The sequence below is a fragment of the Jaculus jaculus genome, chromosome 9, assembly GCF_020740685.1.
Source record: "Jaculus jaculus isolate mJacJac1 chromosome 9, mJacJac1.mat.Y.cur, whole genome shotgun sequence".
In the NCBI taxonomy this organism is placed as follows: domain Eukaryota; kingdom Metazoa; phylum Chordata; class Mammalia; order Rodentia; family Dipodidae; genus Jaculus; species Jaculus jaculus.
This window is the reverse complement of record NC_059110.1, coordinates 6,671,591-6,688,269: the sequence shown is the minus strand read 5'-3', so window position 1 is coordinate 6,688,269 and position 16,679 is coordinate 6,671,591. Positions and strand designations below refer to the sequence as shown.

The window sequence follows — 16,679 nt, the reverse complement described above, 5'->3', positions numbered from 1 at the left end:
TCTCTCTGTGTCTCTCTGCTTGCAAATAAATAAATGATTTTTTGTTGTTGTTGTTGTTGTTTTGGTTTTTCAAGGTAGGGTCTCACGCTGACTTCGGCTGACCTGGAACTAAGTATGTAGTCTCAGGGTGGCCTCGAACTCACGGCAATCCTCCTACCTCTGCCTCCCGAGTGCTGGGATTAAAGGCATGCGCCACCATGCCTGGCAAATAAATGATTTTTAAATAAAATAAAATGGATTTCACTGGAATTGGTCCTCAATCCAGGGCAAGCGCTCTACCGCTCTGCTCTATCTGCAGTCCCTTCACACTCTGTATGCGCAGAGCTCATGGTACCTGAGTAACTTAAAAGTATATTTCCATCTTCATGGCATCGCTGTGAAATTTTGGGATGTATTGCTCTTTTTATTCCTAACAGGGATTTTGTTGTTTATGGATTTTTGGTTTTTGTTGTTGTACATGTAGCTCAGGCTGTCCTCAAGTTTGCTATGTGGTGGATGATGTATTTGAACTCCGGATCCTGCCTCCACCTCCAGTACCATAAAGATTTGCATGTAAGAAGTGTGAGGTGGCTGGGGACATCACGCAGTGGCAGGCGCTCGCCCTGGATTCAGTCTCCAAAGCTACAAAAAGGCAGAGGGTGAGAAATAGGAGGCAGACCAATGCCAGTGAAATTCACTTTATTTTTAAAACATGTATTAATTTTTTAATATGTTATTTATTTGCAGGCAAAGAGAGATACAAAGACAGAGAGAATCAGCATGCCAGGGCTTCCTGCCCCTGCAAATGAACTCCAGGGGCATGCGCCACTGTGTGCATCTGGCTTTAAGGGGTACTGGGGTATCAAACCTGGGTCTTTAGCCTTTGCAGGCAAGCGCCTTCACCACTGAGCCTGGACCCCCCGGTGAGCCATCTCTCCAGCCCGCACGTTCAGTTTCATCACAAGCTCGAGCGCCCCTCTTTTTATCACCAGCTCTAACCAGCTTCTTAATTCACTCAGAGGTTAGAACCCGGTCACTCCTTAGCCCCGCTAAGGAGTGTGTCGCCCACACAGTCATGGCTACCCAAAGGATGGCTTCGATGGATTTGTCCTGGCAAATTTCATGGGCCTGGCTTGTTCAGATTTCAAAACCCAAGCCAGTGAAAGAAGCCTTCATAGGACATGAGGACACGAAGACATGATGCAACAGCGATGAATGATGTCAGCAAGCAGGAAGAGCGCAGAGCCAAGGTAGTGATTCCCCGCCACGGCGATGGGCTGGCAAGATCTCAGGAGGAGCAGGGCACACTCGGCAATCACCCACAGGGTTTATCCAACAGAAGCAAGTAAAGGCTCAAAGAGCTGCGTGAACAGAAGCAAGAAGAGAAGCAAGCGAGCCTCTACCCAACACACCACCGGCAGAAGAAAGATGGAGAAGGAACCAAGGCAGGAACGGGCCCGGGGTCAAGCCAGGTTCCACCTAGGAAGCCGCCTAGCCGTCTGGAAACTGTGAGCCTCTCTGTGCAGCTGGCTTTACAGGGTACTGGGGAATCAAGCTCAGGCCATCAGGATTTGCAATCGAGTGTCTTTAACCACTGAGCCATCTCCCCAGACCATATTTAACATTTTAAAAAGTTTTTTTTTTCCTTAGATCATTCCCTGATGCCTGAGTGAGGTGAGACGACCAAGTGAATTCCACCACTCCATACACCACAGGCAGCCCCGCTGTGTGTGCCTTGGTTACAAAGTCTACATGGACCCTGGACTCCTTGTGACCAGGCAGGCAACAAAGAGCCACCTCCCAAGGACACGAGATGAGTCCACTCTCCGTATCAGTAACAGTATGTACCAAGGAGCAGCTCCTCCAAGATCAAGTTCAAGATCCCACAGTGAGTCTGGAACCAAACCCAGGCTGTGTGTCCTAGCCTTGACCCCCTCTGCACCCTGCTTCTCCCCACAGCTCCTACGAGTCCCACGTGCTCCTGGAGTGTCCAGGGAGAATCAGGCAGCATCAGCCGGTTCTCACCAGTGGACTGTCACAACCAGGCTGATGGGATTGTAGACTGGAAGAGGAGACTGGAGAAAACACATTGTGCAGGAGTGCCGACAAGGGCGCCCCAGCTAGATGTAACCCTACAAAGCACATCTAAGGAAGGGGTGTTTCCTCTGGGAAGGAAGTTGGGTGGGAGATGCTGAGAACCAGAGGCCATAGTTCAGCCATTTGAAGAAGGCAGGCAGAAGGGAAGGGAAGACTGAATGTAGCAAAAATTAGAACTAGGGGGCTGGAGAGATGGCTTAGTGGTTAAGCACTTGCCTGTGAAGCCTAAGGACCCCGGTTCGAGGCTCGGTTCCCCAGGTCCCACGTTAGCCAGATGCACAAGGGGGCGCACGCGTCTGGAGTTCGTTTGCAGAGGCTGGAGGCCCTAGCGCGCCCATTCTCTCTCTCCCTCTATCTGTCTTTCTCTCTGTGTCTGTCGCTCTCAAATAAAAAAAAAAAAAAAAATTAGAACTAGGGCTGGGGAGACGCCTCAGACAACCCAGGTTGGATTCCCCAGCACTCAGTAAAGCTGGGTGCAAACTGGTACGTGCATCTGTGGTCCTCACCTAAGAGGAAGGGAGGCAGAGCCAACGGTGTCTGAAGCCCCAGAGGGCCAGCTGGGCCGTGACTGAGAGACCCTGTCTCAGAGAGGGCGCGGCACACACACCTTGAGGCTGTCCTCTGGCCTCCACATGCACGCGCGGCACGTGGGACACATACACACACACACATTATTTAATACACCTTGATTAAGATGGGGAGGGGATATGATGGAGAATGGAGTTTTAAAGGGGAAAGATGGGGGGAGGGACGGTAATACCATGGGATAATTTTTTATAATCATGGAAGTTGTTAATAAAAATTTGAAACTAAAAAAAAAAATTATTACACCTTGAGGTTGTCCTCTGACCTCCACATGCACACCTTTGCATGTGTAACACACACACACATTAATTAATTAAAATATTTAAAAGTAGAACTAATTTAAACAATCAAAACAACAGCACACATTGCAAAGGCCTCCATCATCTCCTCGTCAACCTCTCAAAACTTTACCCATTAGAACTCTAGGGACAGAGGGCAAACTAGGATTTCAGGGACATCACGAATTTTCATTACATCACTTGATCTACATGACTTCTGATAATTTCCCCAAGATTCACAGTGGGGGGGAAGGGTGAAATATAAAATTCTCTGAACATTTTGAAGCTAATGGAAGTGTTTTCACACCAAAAGAAAACCAACAGAGATTTCAGGCAAGGTAAGACTAAGCAACACACATGTGTGCAAATGCCTCACAATTCTTTACGGAGTGACGTCACAGTGTGCTCAGGTGTCCCAAGCAGACTTCAGTAAAGTTCTTTCGTCTTGGTGAACCTCCATTTCAAATGAGACCAGAGAAAATGACTGATAAACCTGCATGGCTGTAGTAAGAATGACATGACAGATTCAAAACACTTACCACCTAGAACATGCTGAGCGAAGGATGCTGCCTGAGGAAGCTCAGCAGGGGGCTGGGAGAGGGGTAAAGCAGTCGCTGTGCAAATGTGAGAAGCTGAGTTCAGATCTTTAGCCCCATGCAAAAGCCAGGTGCTGTGGCCCAAGAAGAAAGGTAGAGACAGGGAATGCGTAATCCCAGTACGAGAAGGAAGGAAGGTGGCGACAGGGAATCATCTCGAAGCTCACGGGTCAACCAGCCTGGCAAAAGCCCTGACTCTTGACATCTACTGGGCAAAGGCCATGGATGCTGCAATCAGATTATCCTGACAAGAACCCTCACAACCAAGAGGCACCTGGACCCCACAAGTCAACGGTGAGGAGCTGAGAAGCCCTTGAGGAATGTCACCCTGCGAGGGCTAGGCTGGGTGGGAGGCGCCCAAGACGGGCACGTCTAATGGCCTGACTTTTTGTGCCCATCTTCTCTCCCAGCAAGGACACCTGCTTAGTGCTAAACGTGGTGCCATTAGGAAGCTCGTGCTGGCCTTAAGAACCCCAGGCAGTAATTAAAATAATTGAAACTGGTGCTGCGAAGATGAAAGAATGAGAACTCGGGTTTGGATCCCCAGCACCCACATGAATGGCAGGCATGGAGTGATGGCCAGTCATCCCCGTTTTGGGGAGCTGAGGGATAGGGGGGTCCCCAGGCTTGCTGGCTAACCTGACAAGCCAAACTGGTGAGCTCTGAGTACAGGGAGAGACTTTGCCTGAAAAATAAGGTGGAAGGGCTGGGAGACGTCTCAATTCACACTTGCCACCCAAGTGCAAACACCTCGCTCAGATTCCCAGAACTCACATCAAAACCACATGCTATGGCAGACAGCCATAACCCCAGCGAGCCCACGGTGAGAAAGAAATGGAGAATATACTAGAAGGAATGGGAGAATTTACTAGAAGCTCGCGGGCCCGCTGCCCTGGCAAAGGCGGTGGAGAACAAGATGCTCTACCTTAAACAAGGTGTGAGGCCCTCACCTTGCAACCTGATGTTGTCCTCTGACCTCCACACATGCACCATGGCAGGTGTGTGCCCACACTCACACACATGGTCACACATACACAGTATGAACATGCATACACATGCACTTCCTATCACACACACATGCAAAAGAAAGATGATGCTATATCCAGAGTTCATTTGCAGGGGCTATAGGCCCTGGTGCACCCATTATCTCCCTGTCTTTCTCTATCTGCCTCTTTCTCTCAAATAAATAAAATATATATTTTTTAAAAAGGCTGGAGAGATGGCTTAGCTGTTAAGGCACATACCTTCAAAGCCTAAGGACCCAGATTTTATTCTCCAGGTCCTACATAAGCCAGATGCACAAGGTGGCACATGCATCTGGAGTTCGTTTGCAGTGGCTAAAAGCCCTGGCATGCCCATTCTCTCTCTCTCTCTCTGTCCTCTCTCTCTCTCCCTTTCTGTCTGTCTCAAATAAAAATAGAATTTAGAAAAAAAGAAAGCTGATGCTATAAAGAAATCCTTCTCACACAGTATACTCATGCATCGAGAAGGGGCAGCTGTCTGCTAAGGCTGGAGGAAGAATGGCGGGTAAGAGAGAGTGCCGACCGACACTGCTAAGCCGGCTTCTTCCACACTGTAGAGCAAAATGCTCATCTTCATCCTTCCCGCCCACTCTTCCTTACAGCTAAAGAGAGCCAAGAGAGGGAGCGAGCCAGGGTGATTTACAAGCAGGACGCAGGACAGCTCTCCGTGGCCGCACTGACTGGGTGTTGCTGGTTACAGCGTCCTGGGAAGAAGGTTCGCTGGCGCCATTCTTGCATCTTTAAAGCTCAACCTCTGTCACCTCTGTGCACGGGCAACAGACTGAGGAGCCGAGTGGAGTGGGAAGCTGACCAAATCTTGCACTTTTCTCAATTAATTCCTCCTGTTCTTATGTTCAAAGTTTGTCTAAAATAAGCTCGGGGCCTGGAGAGATGGATTAGCGGTTAAAGGCGCTTGCTTTCAAAGCCAAAGGATCCAGGTTCGATTCCCCAGGCCCCACATAAGCCAGATGCACAAGGGGGCGCATGCAACTGGAATTTGTCTGCAGCGGCTGAAGGTCCTGGTATGCCATTCTCTCCCTCTCCTCCTGCCTCACCTCTTTCTTTCTCTCAATTAGGTAAAAATAAAATAAGCTCTGGCATATCTTCTGAGATAATAATAGGAGACAATTACAGAAAAAAAAAAATAACTGGTGACAAAAGTAAACAAAACATTGAAAGCTGGGACTCCATCCACCCACCTTCGGGACCAGGAAGAGCAGCCCCAGGGACCCGTAGCTGTGTGCACGCAGTGAGGTTCTGTCCTTAGGCACACATGGGCCTAGAGAACAGACAGTGGCTTTACTGTACACACTGCATTGTCAGTTAGAGATTTCAATTGCAGATCCCTCTCCCTGGCCACCACTTTACATAAGGCTATACTCCCAGCGAACCATAGTAGCTTGTCTGACACACACTGCTCTTAGTTCTCCAGCTTCTAAAATGCGGTCTTGCAGTATTGATACGGTTCTTCAAAACAAAGATGAGTCTGTCTCTCTCTCAGATAAATAAAATATTTTTAAATAAATAGAAAGAAAGCTGGGTGTGGTGGCACACGCCTTTTAATCCCAGCACTTGGGAGGCAGAGGAAAGAGGATTCCTGAGTTCAAAGCCATCTTGAGACTACACAGTGAATGCCAGGTCAGCCTGGGCTACAGTGAGACCCTACCTTGAAAAATAAATAAAAAGGAAAGAGCTGGAGAGATTGTTTAGCAGTTAAGGTACTTGCTTGGGAAGTCTAAGGACCCAGGTTTGATTCCCCATTACTCACGTCAGCTAGATGTACAAAGTGGCACACGTATCTAGCGTTCACTTGCAGTGGCCAGAGTCCGTGTGTGCATTCACTCTCTCTCCCCCAAATTAAAAAAAAAAAAAAAAAAAAGACAGTCCAGATGGGCCTATGAGCAGGCTGACTGAAGTCGGTGTTTTTATTAGTACATCTAACAAAATGTTTGATAATGGACCTGTTCTTCTGACGGGCAGCCCTGAGGGCCAGAGTTACCTGTTTAAGATAAACCAGTACCTGTTGCTGGTATGAAACAGTCAGAAAGAAAGTAACAATGAAAGATGCGTGCCGACCCTATCCTCTTTGGCGAGATCACCTGTAGTGAGATGCTTAGTCCTCGGTGTAGCTCCAGGCTTGGTGGTGCGAGCCTTTCATCATAGCACCCAGGAGGCTAAGGCAGGAAGATCACCATGAGTGCAAGGCCAGCCTGAGCTACATCGTGAGTTACAGATCAGCCGGTACTACAATGAGATACTGCTTCAAAAAGAAAGAAAGAAAGAAAGAAAGAGAGAGAGAGAGGGAGGGAGGGAGGGAGGGAGGGAGGGAGGGAGGGAGGGAGGGAGGGAGGGAAAGGAATAAAGATAGGAGAAAGAAGCATGGCTGGAGAGATGGCTCAGCAGTTAAAAGCACTTGTTGCAAAGCCTAAAGGCCTAGGTTCAATTCCCTAGTACCCATGTAAAACCAGATGCACAAAATGTGCACATGCATCTGGAGTTTTTGTTTTGTTTTGTTTTTGCAGTGGTAGGAGGCCCTGGAGTACTTATTCTCTCCCTCTCTTCTCTCTCTCCCTCCCTCAAATAAACAAATAAAAATAATTTTCAGGGCTGGAAAGATGTATCAGCAGTTAAAGTGCTTGCCTGGAAAGCCTAACAACCTGGGTTCAATCCCCCAGTATCCATGTAAAGCCAGATGCTCAAAGAAGCACATATATCTGGAGTTCATTAGAAGTGGTTGGAGGCTCTGGTATGCCTATTCTCTCTCTCTCTTCTCTCTAACTCCCTCTGTTTGCAAATAAATAAATATTTTAAAAAATAATTTATGGGCTGGAGACATGACTTAGCAGTTAAGGCACTTGCCTACAGAGCCAAAGGACCCAGGTTCAATTTGCCAGTACTCATGTAAGCCAGATGCACAAGAGGCCACACACATCTGGAGTTTGTTTGCAGTGGCTGGAGGCCCTGGTGCTTCCATTCTCTCTCTGTCTGTCTCTCTCTCTCTCTAGTTGTCTCTCAAATAAATACATAAAAATAAAATATAAAAAAAATTTAAACAAAAGAGAATTAAAGGCTTATAATGGGAGGTTCTATATGGGAGACACTTGTTCCTTTAAATATATGTACATGATACTTTGAATGTGAAATGTGCTCATAGCCTCATGTGCTTGTGATTAAGCCTCATACTTAGTCTCTTTGGGAGGTGGAACCTTACTGGAGAAGATGTGTCCCTGGGGTTTTATAATCCAGCTCCTTCACTCTGGACAGTGCCAGCTAGCTCGTTCTCATGGCTTCGTCCCAACTGATGTGCCAGGATGTGATGCCCAGCTCTCTGGCATGCTTTTCCTGCCATGACAAAACTTTTCCTCAAAACTGTAATCCCAAATAAACCTGTAGTTTGATTCAGGTGTCCCCCAACAAATTCAAGTGTTCTGAATGCTAGGATCCCAGCTGATGGAGATTTGGGAACTAAAGCCTCTTGGAGGCAGTGTATTGTTGGGGGCGGGCTTATGGCTATTATAGCCAGTTTCCTCTTGCCAGTGTTTGGCACACTCTCTTGTTGCTGTTGTCCATCTGATGTTGGCCAGGGGGGTGATGTCCACCCTCTGCTCATGTCGTTATTTCTCCTGCCATCATGGAGCTTCCCCTCGAGTCTGAAAGCCAAAATAACCCCCCACCCTTTTTTGTCCCACAAGCTGCTCTTGGTTGGGTGATGTCTACCAGCAATGCGAACCTGACTGCAACAAAACCCTTTGATCCCATCAACTGCTTCTGGCCGGGTGTTTAGTCCCAGCAGTGAGGAGGCCACAACAATACTCTTTCTGTGAGTGTTTGTGCGTGTGTGCGTGTGTGTGTGTGTGTGTGTGTTTGCGTATGTGTGCTATGTTCTAGGCTCCAGCCTAGAAGGACTCTCTCCAGCAAGAGTGGGAGTGTGCTGGGTGACAGCCAGTGCTCTGAAAAGCAAGGGTCGGGGTCCAAATGTCAACTGGGCTACTTGTGACCATGAGAGATGAAGCCCTTCCTCTTGCCACCCTTTTCTTATCTGTAATTAGAAAGCGACAGCAGTTTGCTACAAGCCAAAATGGGTCAGTAAACGTTCAGTTCTCAGACCCACTTGAGGCATAGGACGCCCTCTGCAAAGGCGGGCCACTGGCATTCTCATGGACCCTTTGGGTTGGGCAGTCACATGACATGTGTCTACAAGGTCACCTGCCATGCCCATAGATGGAGGGAGGAATTATCTGCAAAACCCCCTGAGGATCAAAGGCACCTTTCCTCCTACAGGCGCCTTGTGTGGAAAGCTTCAGGGGACAGGAAAGCTCTCAGTTATTCTGGGCTATAATGCCCAGGCCTGGGGAAGTTTCTCCTGGCATCTAGTGGACAATAGCCAGGGATGCTTCAGCCAAGAGTCATGTGGTCCCAAGTGTCAACATTGATGAGACTAAGATGCCATGCTATGTCACCCTGGGAGGGCTTGGCAGAAAGGCCCACAATGGGCAAACCTAATGGTATGACTGCTTGTGCCCATCTTTTCTCCTGGCGAGAACACCCGCTCAGTGCCCACTGCTCTGTTCTGTGTGTTAAAAACAGTGCTATGGGCTAGAGGGATGGCTTAGCAGTTTAGGCACTTGCCTGCAAAGCCAAAAGACCCAGGTTCAATTCCCCAGGACCCATTTAAGCCAGATGAACAAGGGGGCGCATGCATCTGGAATTTGTTTGCAATAGCTGGCATGCCCATTCCCTTTCTCTCTCCCTCTCTCCCTCTCTCTCTCTGCCTCTTTCTCTCTGTAAAATAAATAAATAAATAAAAATAAAGTATATTGCCAGGCGTGGTGGTGCACAACTTTAATCCCAGCACTCGGGAGGCAGAGGTAGGAGGATCACCATGAGCTCAAGGCCACCCTGAGACTACATAGGGAACTTCAGGTCAGCCTGAGCTAGAGTGAGACCCTACCTCAAAAAAACCAATAAATAAATCAATAATAATAAAATATATTGGGAAGAAAAACAGTGCCATGTTTGTCTTTTGCTACTTATGCCTTGACCACATATAGTAAACTAGAGCATGCCTGTACAGCCTGGGGGATTAGGAGATGAGTATTCATGGCCAAAGCCAAGCTGTTGTCTATTTTGGCAAATAAATTTTTACAGAGAGAGTGTGAGACAGAGAACCCCAGGCCTTTATGTTCATGACCTCACAGCAACTATTGCTACCTGGAAAACAACAGACCTGTCAATATTCCATCATAGATGGTGGTGGACCAGGGCCTGACGTCTCCATCCCTCCCTGAGGGCTCACCGGCTGATAATGGTTGCTGGGAGAGTGGAAAACCTTTTTCTGCAGCGCTGTGGCCACTGACAAGTTGTACATGCTGTGGTAAATAACACCCCACCCATGCACATGCGGGCAACTTTAAACTCAGTGGGTCACACACGCACGCACACATGTGCACGAAAACATCAAAGTACAAGGGGGATTAGTTAAGAAGAAGGGGTTCACTAGAAGGAGGATGGGGAAGGGGGCAAGAAGTTAATAGAGGGGATTATGTTTAAAACACATTGTATTCATGTATAAAAAATTCACAAAAACATTAGCTCAAAAGAAAAATAAAAAGGCTAGTATGGTGGCACACTCCTTTAATCCCAGCACTGGGGAAGGCAGAGGTAGGAGGATCACTGTGAATTCGAGGCCACCCTGAGACAGCATAGTAGATTCCAGGTCAGCCTGGGCTACAGCAAGACCCTACCTTGGGAAAATAAACAAACAAATAAAAAGAACAAGGGCTGGGCGTGGTGGCACACACCTTTAATCCCAGCACTCAAGAGGCAGAGGTAGGAGGATCACCATGAGTTCGAGGCCACCCTGAGACTGCAGAGTGAATTCTAGGACAGCCTGGACTAGACTGAGACCCTACCTCAAAAAAAAAAATTTATATATGTGTGTGTGTGTGTGTGTGTGTGTGTGTGTGTGTATCCCATACTATGCACACGAACCCAAGACAGTAAAGGAACACGGTCACAGAGTGTAGCCACGCAGCCAGGAAGAGCCCAGGTTCATGAAGTAACTGGCCAGTGTGTCTAACAAAGCAAAATGGGAAAGTGAGGCAACCAGTTACCAGACCAGTTAGCAGAACGGTTTCTGGCCGAAGGAAGAAACTACTTTCCTTGGAGATAAAAATAACAAAGAAAAACTGAAAACTTGTTAAACGTCCTCTCCCAAGGTCAGCGAAGTGAGACAAGTGTGGGTCTCTCTGGATGACCTTTGTCACGCTGGGCATTTAGTTTCCAGGCTGAAGGTAGAAATGTAGTAAGGCAGGACTGGAGAGGGGGCTCAGTGGTTAAAGGTGCTTGCTTGCAGAGCCTGATGGTCGGAGTTCAATTCCCTAGAACACACGTAAAGCCAGATGCATAAAAGTAGCAAGTGTATCTGGAGTGCATTTGCCACAGTGGGAGCCCTGACATGTCCACCATACTCTCTCTCTCTCTCTCTCTCTGTCTCTCTACAACAAATAAATAAATAAAAATATTGAAAGGGAAAAAAAAAACAGAAATTAAGTAGGGCAAAACAAGTCTAGCAGGAGGAGCTCTTTGAAGAAAGTGCTCCAAGATGAGCTGCTGTTTCTTGATATGACTGGCTGCAAACGTCAGGAGTCAAGCTTTCTTCTTTCTGTTAGAACGAGACAGGCTGGCACTGCATTATGGGAAATAAACAATGGGCAGAGAATTTGGGGGCAAGTGGCTTTTCTTTCTAAAAAGTTCCCCAAGGGAGTGCCATAATCCCCAGAAAGCACAAGTCTCAAAGACAAGGTTAGAGAGGATCTTACTCTCTGGTTCTTTCAAGAAGAGGACACATGAGTCTTCCATGTCTTCAGCATACAAAACACCCACTTCTTCCCATCTTGTTAATTAACAAGTGCTTCCCAGCCTCATGTTCAACCAATGTGGAAAACACAAGAAAAGTACAAAATAGACAACAGCTAATCACACCCTCTTTCCTTGCCTTCTATAATCTACATATAAAATTGTTCAATGAAACAGCATTCAGGGACATTGGCCAATAAATATCTCTATCAAAGTGCTACCTCCTCGTGAGGGCAATTTCCACAATGTCTGCCTGCCAGCTCCAGGCCTTTTGGAGGGGAGGACGGCTTTCGTCTCTGCTGCTGTCTCTGTAATGACAGTGCCTGTAACAAGATACTCCGTGTGATCTGATGAGTGAATGAGGGAGTGAATGAGTGAATGCACGTCTGGGAGAATGGGCAATGCCGTGGCAGATGGAAGTGTGTGCATGCGGGTGAGTGGAGTGGGGATTAACAGGATGTAGGGGCCAGAACAAACCAGATCGCAGGAACAAAATGAAGACAGAAATTAGTCAGGTGGGGGCTGCAGAGATGGCTCAGAGGTTAAGGTGCTTGCCTGCAAAGCCTAACAACCTGGGTTCGACTCCCCAGTACCCACGTAAAGCCAGATGCACAAAGTGCTGCATGCATCTGGAGTTTGTTAGCAGTGGCTAGAGACCCTGGTATATCCATTGTCTCTCTCTCTCTCCTTGCAAATAAATAATTAAAAAAAATTATGGGCTGGAGAGATGGGTTAGCATTTAAGGTGCATGCCTGCAAAGCCTAAGGACCCAGGTTCAATTCTCCAGATCCTATGTAAGCCAGATGCTCATGGTGGTGCATGTGTCTGGAGAGTTCGTTTGCAGTGGCTAGAAGCCCTGGCACACCCATTCTCTCTCTCTCTCTCTCTCTCTCTCTCTCTCTCTCTCCCTCTCTCTCTCTCTGTCCTTCCCTCTCTGACTATAATAAAATAAATAAAAGCAAAATCTTTAGAATGTATTCATTTATTTATTTGCAAGCATATATACATGTAAGTCAGGTGGGAAACCTTTGAGAAGCAAGAGTGAATTCTATGGGGGAAAAGGCAGGTTAGAGAAGTTGTTTCATGATGATGTTTAACAAAAAATTACTATTATTCTATTACTTTATTTGTTACTATTATTTGCATTTTGTCATTGAGGAAAAATGGAGATCAGCTAGTCACAGAATCCCTTAAGCACCCACTGGCCGGTAAAGACTGTTACTGTTTCAACTCTTATTTGGTCTGGCTCCTAACTGTGTCCACAGCCCTGACACACAATAGATACACAGTACGTGTGTTGCAAAAAGGAAATGTGCTTTAAGCTGCCTCTTTCCCACAGCCCTGGCAGAGAATCTGAAACTCAACCCAAGGTCCATTCCTGGTCACCCAGCTCTGGCCTGCTCCCCTTCCCTGTCTCTTTTCCTGGAGGCTTCAGCAGCCTGGCAGGCCTGCCCTCTGTGTGCCCTGCTCCCATCTGTGCCCTGGCCTCCTCCTCCCCGGCTGTGCGCTGCCCACCCCAGGTGCTGCCCAGTAGAGGGGATATTTAGCTTGAGCACACAGACCTGGTTCTCCCCTGAGCCTCCCGGCCTTGGGACACACGCCAACGCAGCGGCGCCCTTCCCCATCGGAGAGCCGCCCCTCCGCTGCCTCAGTCAGCCCTTCTTAGGAGACCTTGCATTACAACACTCACCTCTATCTGGATATCAGAAAGTGGTTTTATTAAACATGCTTATTTATTTGAGAGAGAGAGTGTGTGTGTGCGAGAAAGAGGCCGATAAGAGAATAGTCGGGTGAGGGGGCGCACTCCTTTAGTCCCAGCACTCGGGAGGCAGAGGCAGGAGGATTGTCATGAGTTTGAGGTCACCCTGAGACTACATAGTGAATTCCAGCTCAGCCTGGGCCAGAGTGAGTCTCTACCTTGAAAAAACAAAATAATAATAATAATAATAATAATAATGACGATGATGCCAGACGTGGTGGCAGACGCCTTTAGTCCCAGCACTTGGGAGGTGGAGGTAGGAGGATCACCATGAGTTCAAGGCCACCCTGAGACTACGTAATGAATTCAAAGTGAGACCATACCTCAAAAATAATAAAAATGAATTTTTTTAAAAGAGAGAGAATGGGCACATGCCAAGCTCTCCACCCAAATGAACTCCAGATGCATGTACCACCTCCTGGGGTATTGAATGGGGGTCCTTTGGCTTTGCAGACAAGCACCTTAACCACGAAGCCATCTCTCCAGCCCCGGAAAGTGGTTTTTGCTTGCTCCCGTGGGATTGTGCTTCCATGTGATTCCTGCTACTTTCCCTTTGCATTGGAGTTAGGAGTCTGCTGTGACAATCCCAAGTTTGGAAACTCAAGAATGTGCCCCAAGCTGACTTTGCCTAACACACTGTCTGCTGGATTTGGTAATCGGCATCCCAGAGGTCCGTTTTCAGGTCTGAAAATCCCGTGCCCAGGCATGAGTGTTGACCAGAACTCTGCACACATCAGAAGCTGCAACCCACCGCTCTCCGTGGTAACTCACACGTGCCAGGCGTTTTTGCCTGTTTCTTGGACAGTGGAGGCAAGGGCCCCACTACTGAACACCAGCCCCAGCCATCTGGCTAGTTTCATGCAGTGCTAGTTAGCTCCCATTCTTGAGTAACTTTTGTATCTGAAATGCTTAAGATCTCTTGCACGAGTAGATACTTAAGCCCTAGGTAAAGGATCTTGTTCTACTGGGCCTCTTTATAGCCATCCTTCTTTCCTGCTTTCCTAAGCCAGGGAGACCAAAGTTCCTTAGGAGCAATTTTGGCTTTAGTAGCCCCAAACTATGCTGAGGACAGAACCAGCACAACAGGTGGTCTCTCCAAAGAGGAAGGGGACAGCACGCATCTTTCATTTTTACTTTCTTTCTGACCATTTCGTACTAGTATTAAGTACTGGTTTATCTTAAAGAGGTAACTCTGGCCCCAGGGCATGCCCATTAAAAGACCACGGTCCATTATCAAATATTTCATTAGAAGTACTTATAAAAGTACCAACTTCAGTTGGGCGTGGTGGCGCACACCTTTAATCCCAGCACTCGGGAGGCAGAGGTAGGAGGATCCCCGGGAATTCAAGGCCGCCCTGAGAGTACACAGTGAATTCCAGGTCAGCCTGAGCTAGGGCCATCTGGACTGTCATTTCAGAGATGTGTTCTTTGCCTCTACTGTTTATCTTTGCTTATTGTTTGGGAATTTTCTCTCATGTTTCATTTTCCTGAACCATCAATTCTTTTTCTCCCCATGGACATCATGAGCGGGGTGTGGTGGTGGGCGCCTTAATCCCAGCACTCGGGAAACTGAGGTAGGTGGACTACAGTGAGTTTTAGGCCAGCCTGGGCTACAGTGAATCCAGAGCAGCTTGGGTACGAGTGAAACTCTGCTTCAAAAATAATAATAATAATAATAATAACAGTAAAAGAAAGCCAGGCGTGGTGGTGCAGCCTTTAATCCCAGCACTCGGGAGGCAGAGGTAGGAGAATCACGGTGAGTTCAAGGCCACCCTGAGACTACATAGTGAGTTCCAGGTCAGCCTGAGCTAGAGTGAGACCCTACTTCGAAACAACAAAGGAGAAAAAGAAAAACAAAAAGGACTTCTTGACATTACAGCCCCAGCTGTGCGCCTCCGCCTCTGTCCATGCACACACACATGCACGCGGCCGTGCACATCCTCATCAGCTCAGCGTGCACTTTCTCCCTTCTCTGGAGACAAGTTCTTGTTTTCCCATCGGAGGTTGTTGATTGCTATTCCCACATCACCCCGTCCTCGCCCACTCTGGGAAGAGAGAGAGTCCACCAACCTTCACCTTGAGAAGGGTGAGCGGCGGGTGACCAGAGGGAGGCATGACGCCTGGGGGTCCTGCCTGCCTGGAAGTTACCATTCCTTCCGCGGGCTGAACTTTGATTTGGGGCTAAATGAAGTTCACCTTGGAGCTTTCTTACACATGTTGGGACTTGTAGGCCAGCTGATAACATGTTTATCTGTGGGCGAAGTCTCCAGTGCCCTCCCTGAAACTTTCTATGAAGAGTTAACCACTCCCCCCTCCTCCCCCCCCCCCCCCCCCCCGCCAGCTCCTTCCCCGTCAATATCTAATCTTGAGAAATGTTTAGGTTTTCTCAAAATGCAAAGGAGGGGGGAGGGGAAAAAAACCTGAGGACCTACAGAAGCATTAAAGCATACCTTTTGTTAAAATTCTTAAGATATGATGGAGAATTCCCGAGCAGAAAAGTAAATAAAGAGGTGATTACAAATGCTGGTTTCCTTGACAACTCCCCTCCCCCAGCCCTCCAGTGATAAGGGAAAAACCAAAATGTAAGTGAGGAGGGGGTAGCCACAGAGCCGGGATCCAGCTAGGCCCGGGCGGACCAGGCGCAGGAAGGAAATACAAATAAATCAATTTAGATCGGGGCTGTATTTTCGTGGAGTGTGTGTGTGTGTGTGTGTGTGTGTGTGTGTGTGTGGTTGCTATAGAAACGCCACCGACAGAAGAACATGTTGCATTACACACAAAAGAGAGCAGTACATCTCAAGAACATTCCCCCCGGCTTCATCAGTGGCCAGGCGAATGCTTCCATCCCCGAGAGGGGTGCGCTCAAAACCCAGAAAGGCGCCTCGCATCCAGGCACAAAGCCGTGGTCCTGGGCGGTCAGCGGCGACCCCCGCGCGCCCAAGACCACCCCATTCCTCCTTCCCACAGCACCCCCCACCCAAGCCAGCTCCGAGCCTCCCCTTCCCAGAGGTCCCAGGAAAGCCGGGCAGGGAGAGAGGGAGCCACGCTGGGGAAGGCAGTGCGTTCAAGCAGCCACACCCCGGTCGGAGGTGCCCGGGAACGGCCGGGCCAGAACCTACCTCCTTCCTGGCAGCCCCGGGCAGATGCTCTCGGGAGCCAGAAACTGCGAGGCAGCCCTGCTGGGGTTCAGAAATTGTCTCTACTTTGTCGGATCTGTAAGTCAGCCAACACTGGAAAGAAAAAAAGCGAGACTCCACCCAAAGGGGTGGACCCTTCGGGAAGAAGGGAAAAAAAAAAAAACAGTGGTCCTCAGCTGACGTCTCTACCCACCCATGTCACTTCCTTTTAAAGCTACGACGGAGCCGCTGGCAGGGAGGGGAGCTCGCGCTGGCGAAACATGAGTCACTCTTCCCCTTCCAATGAGTGTAAGGACGCGCGCCCCGCTCGGCCCCGCGCTCGAATGGGGGGCGAGGGGTGGGAGCCCGGCTCGGCCAGCGGCCGGCAT

The 16,679-nt window shown here is 48.5% G+C and overlaps 1 protein-coding gene across 1 annotated transcript in view; it reads right to left on the bottom strand.

The window, feature by feature from the left end:
• Agpat4 (1-acylglycerol-3-phosphate O-acyltransferase 4) overlaps positions 1 to 16,445 on the bottom strand; it is a 124,286-nt gene extending 107,841 nt beyond the window's left edge. Inside the window, exon 1 of the mRNA XM_004651094.2 lies at positions 16,294 to 16,445. The gene's annotated coding sequence lies outside the window, so the exon portion shown is untranslated. The remainder of the gene's footprint in view (positions 1 to 16,293) is intronic.
• Positions 16,446 to 16,679: the final 234 nt, after the last annotated feature.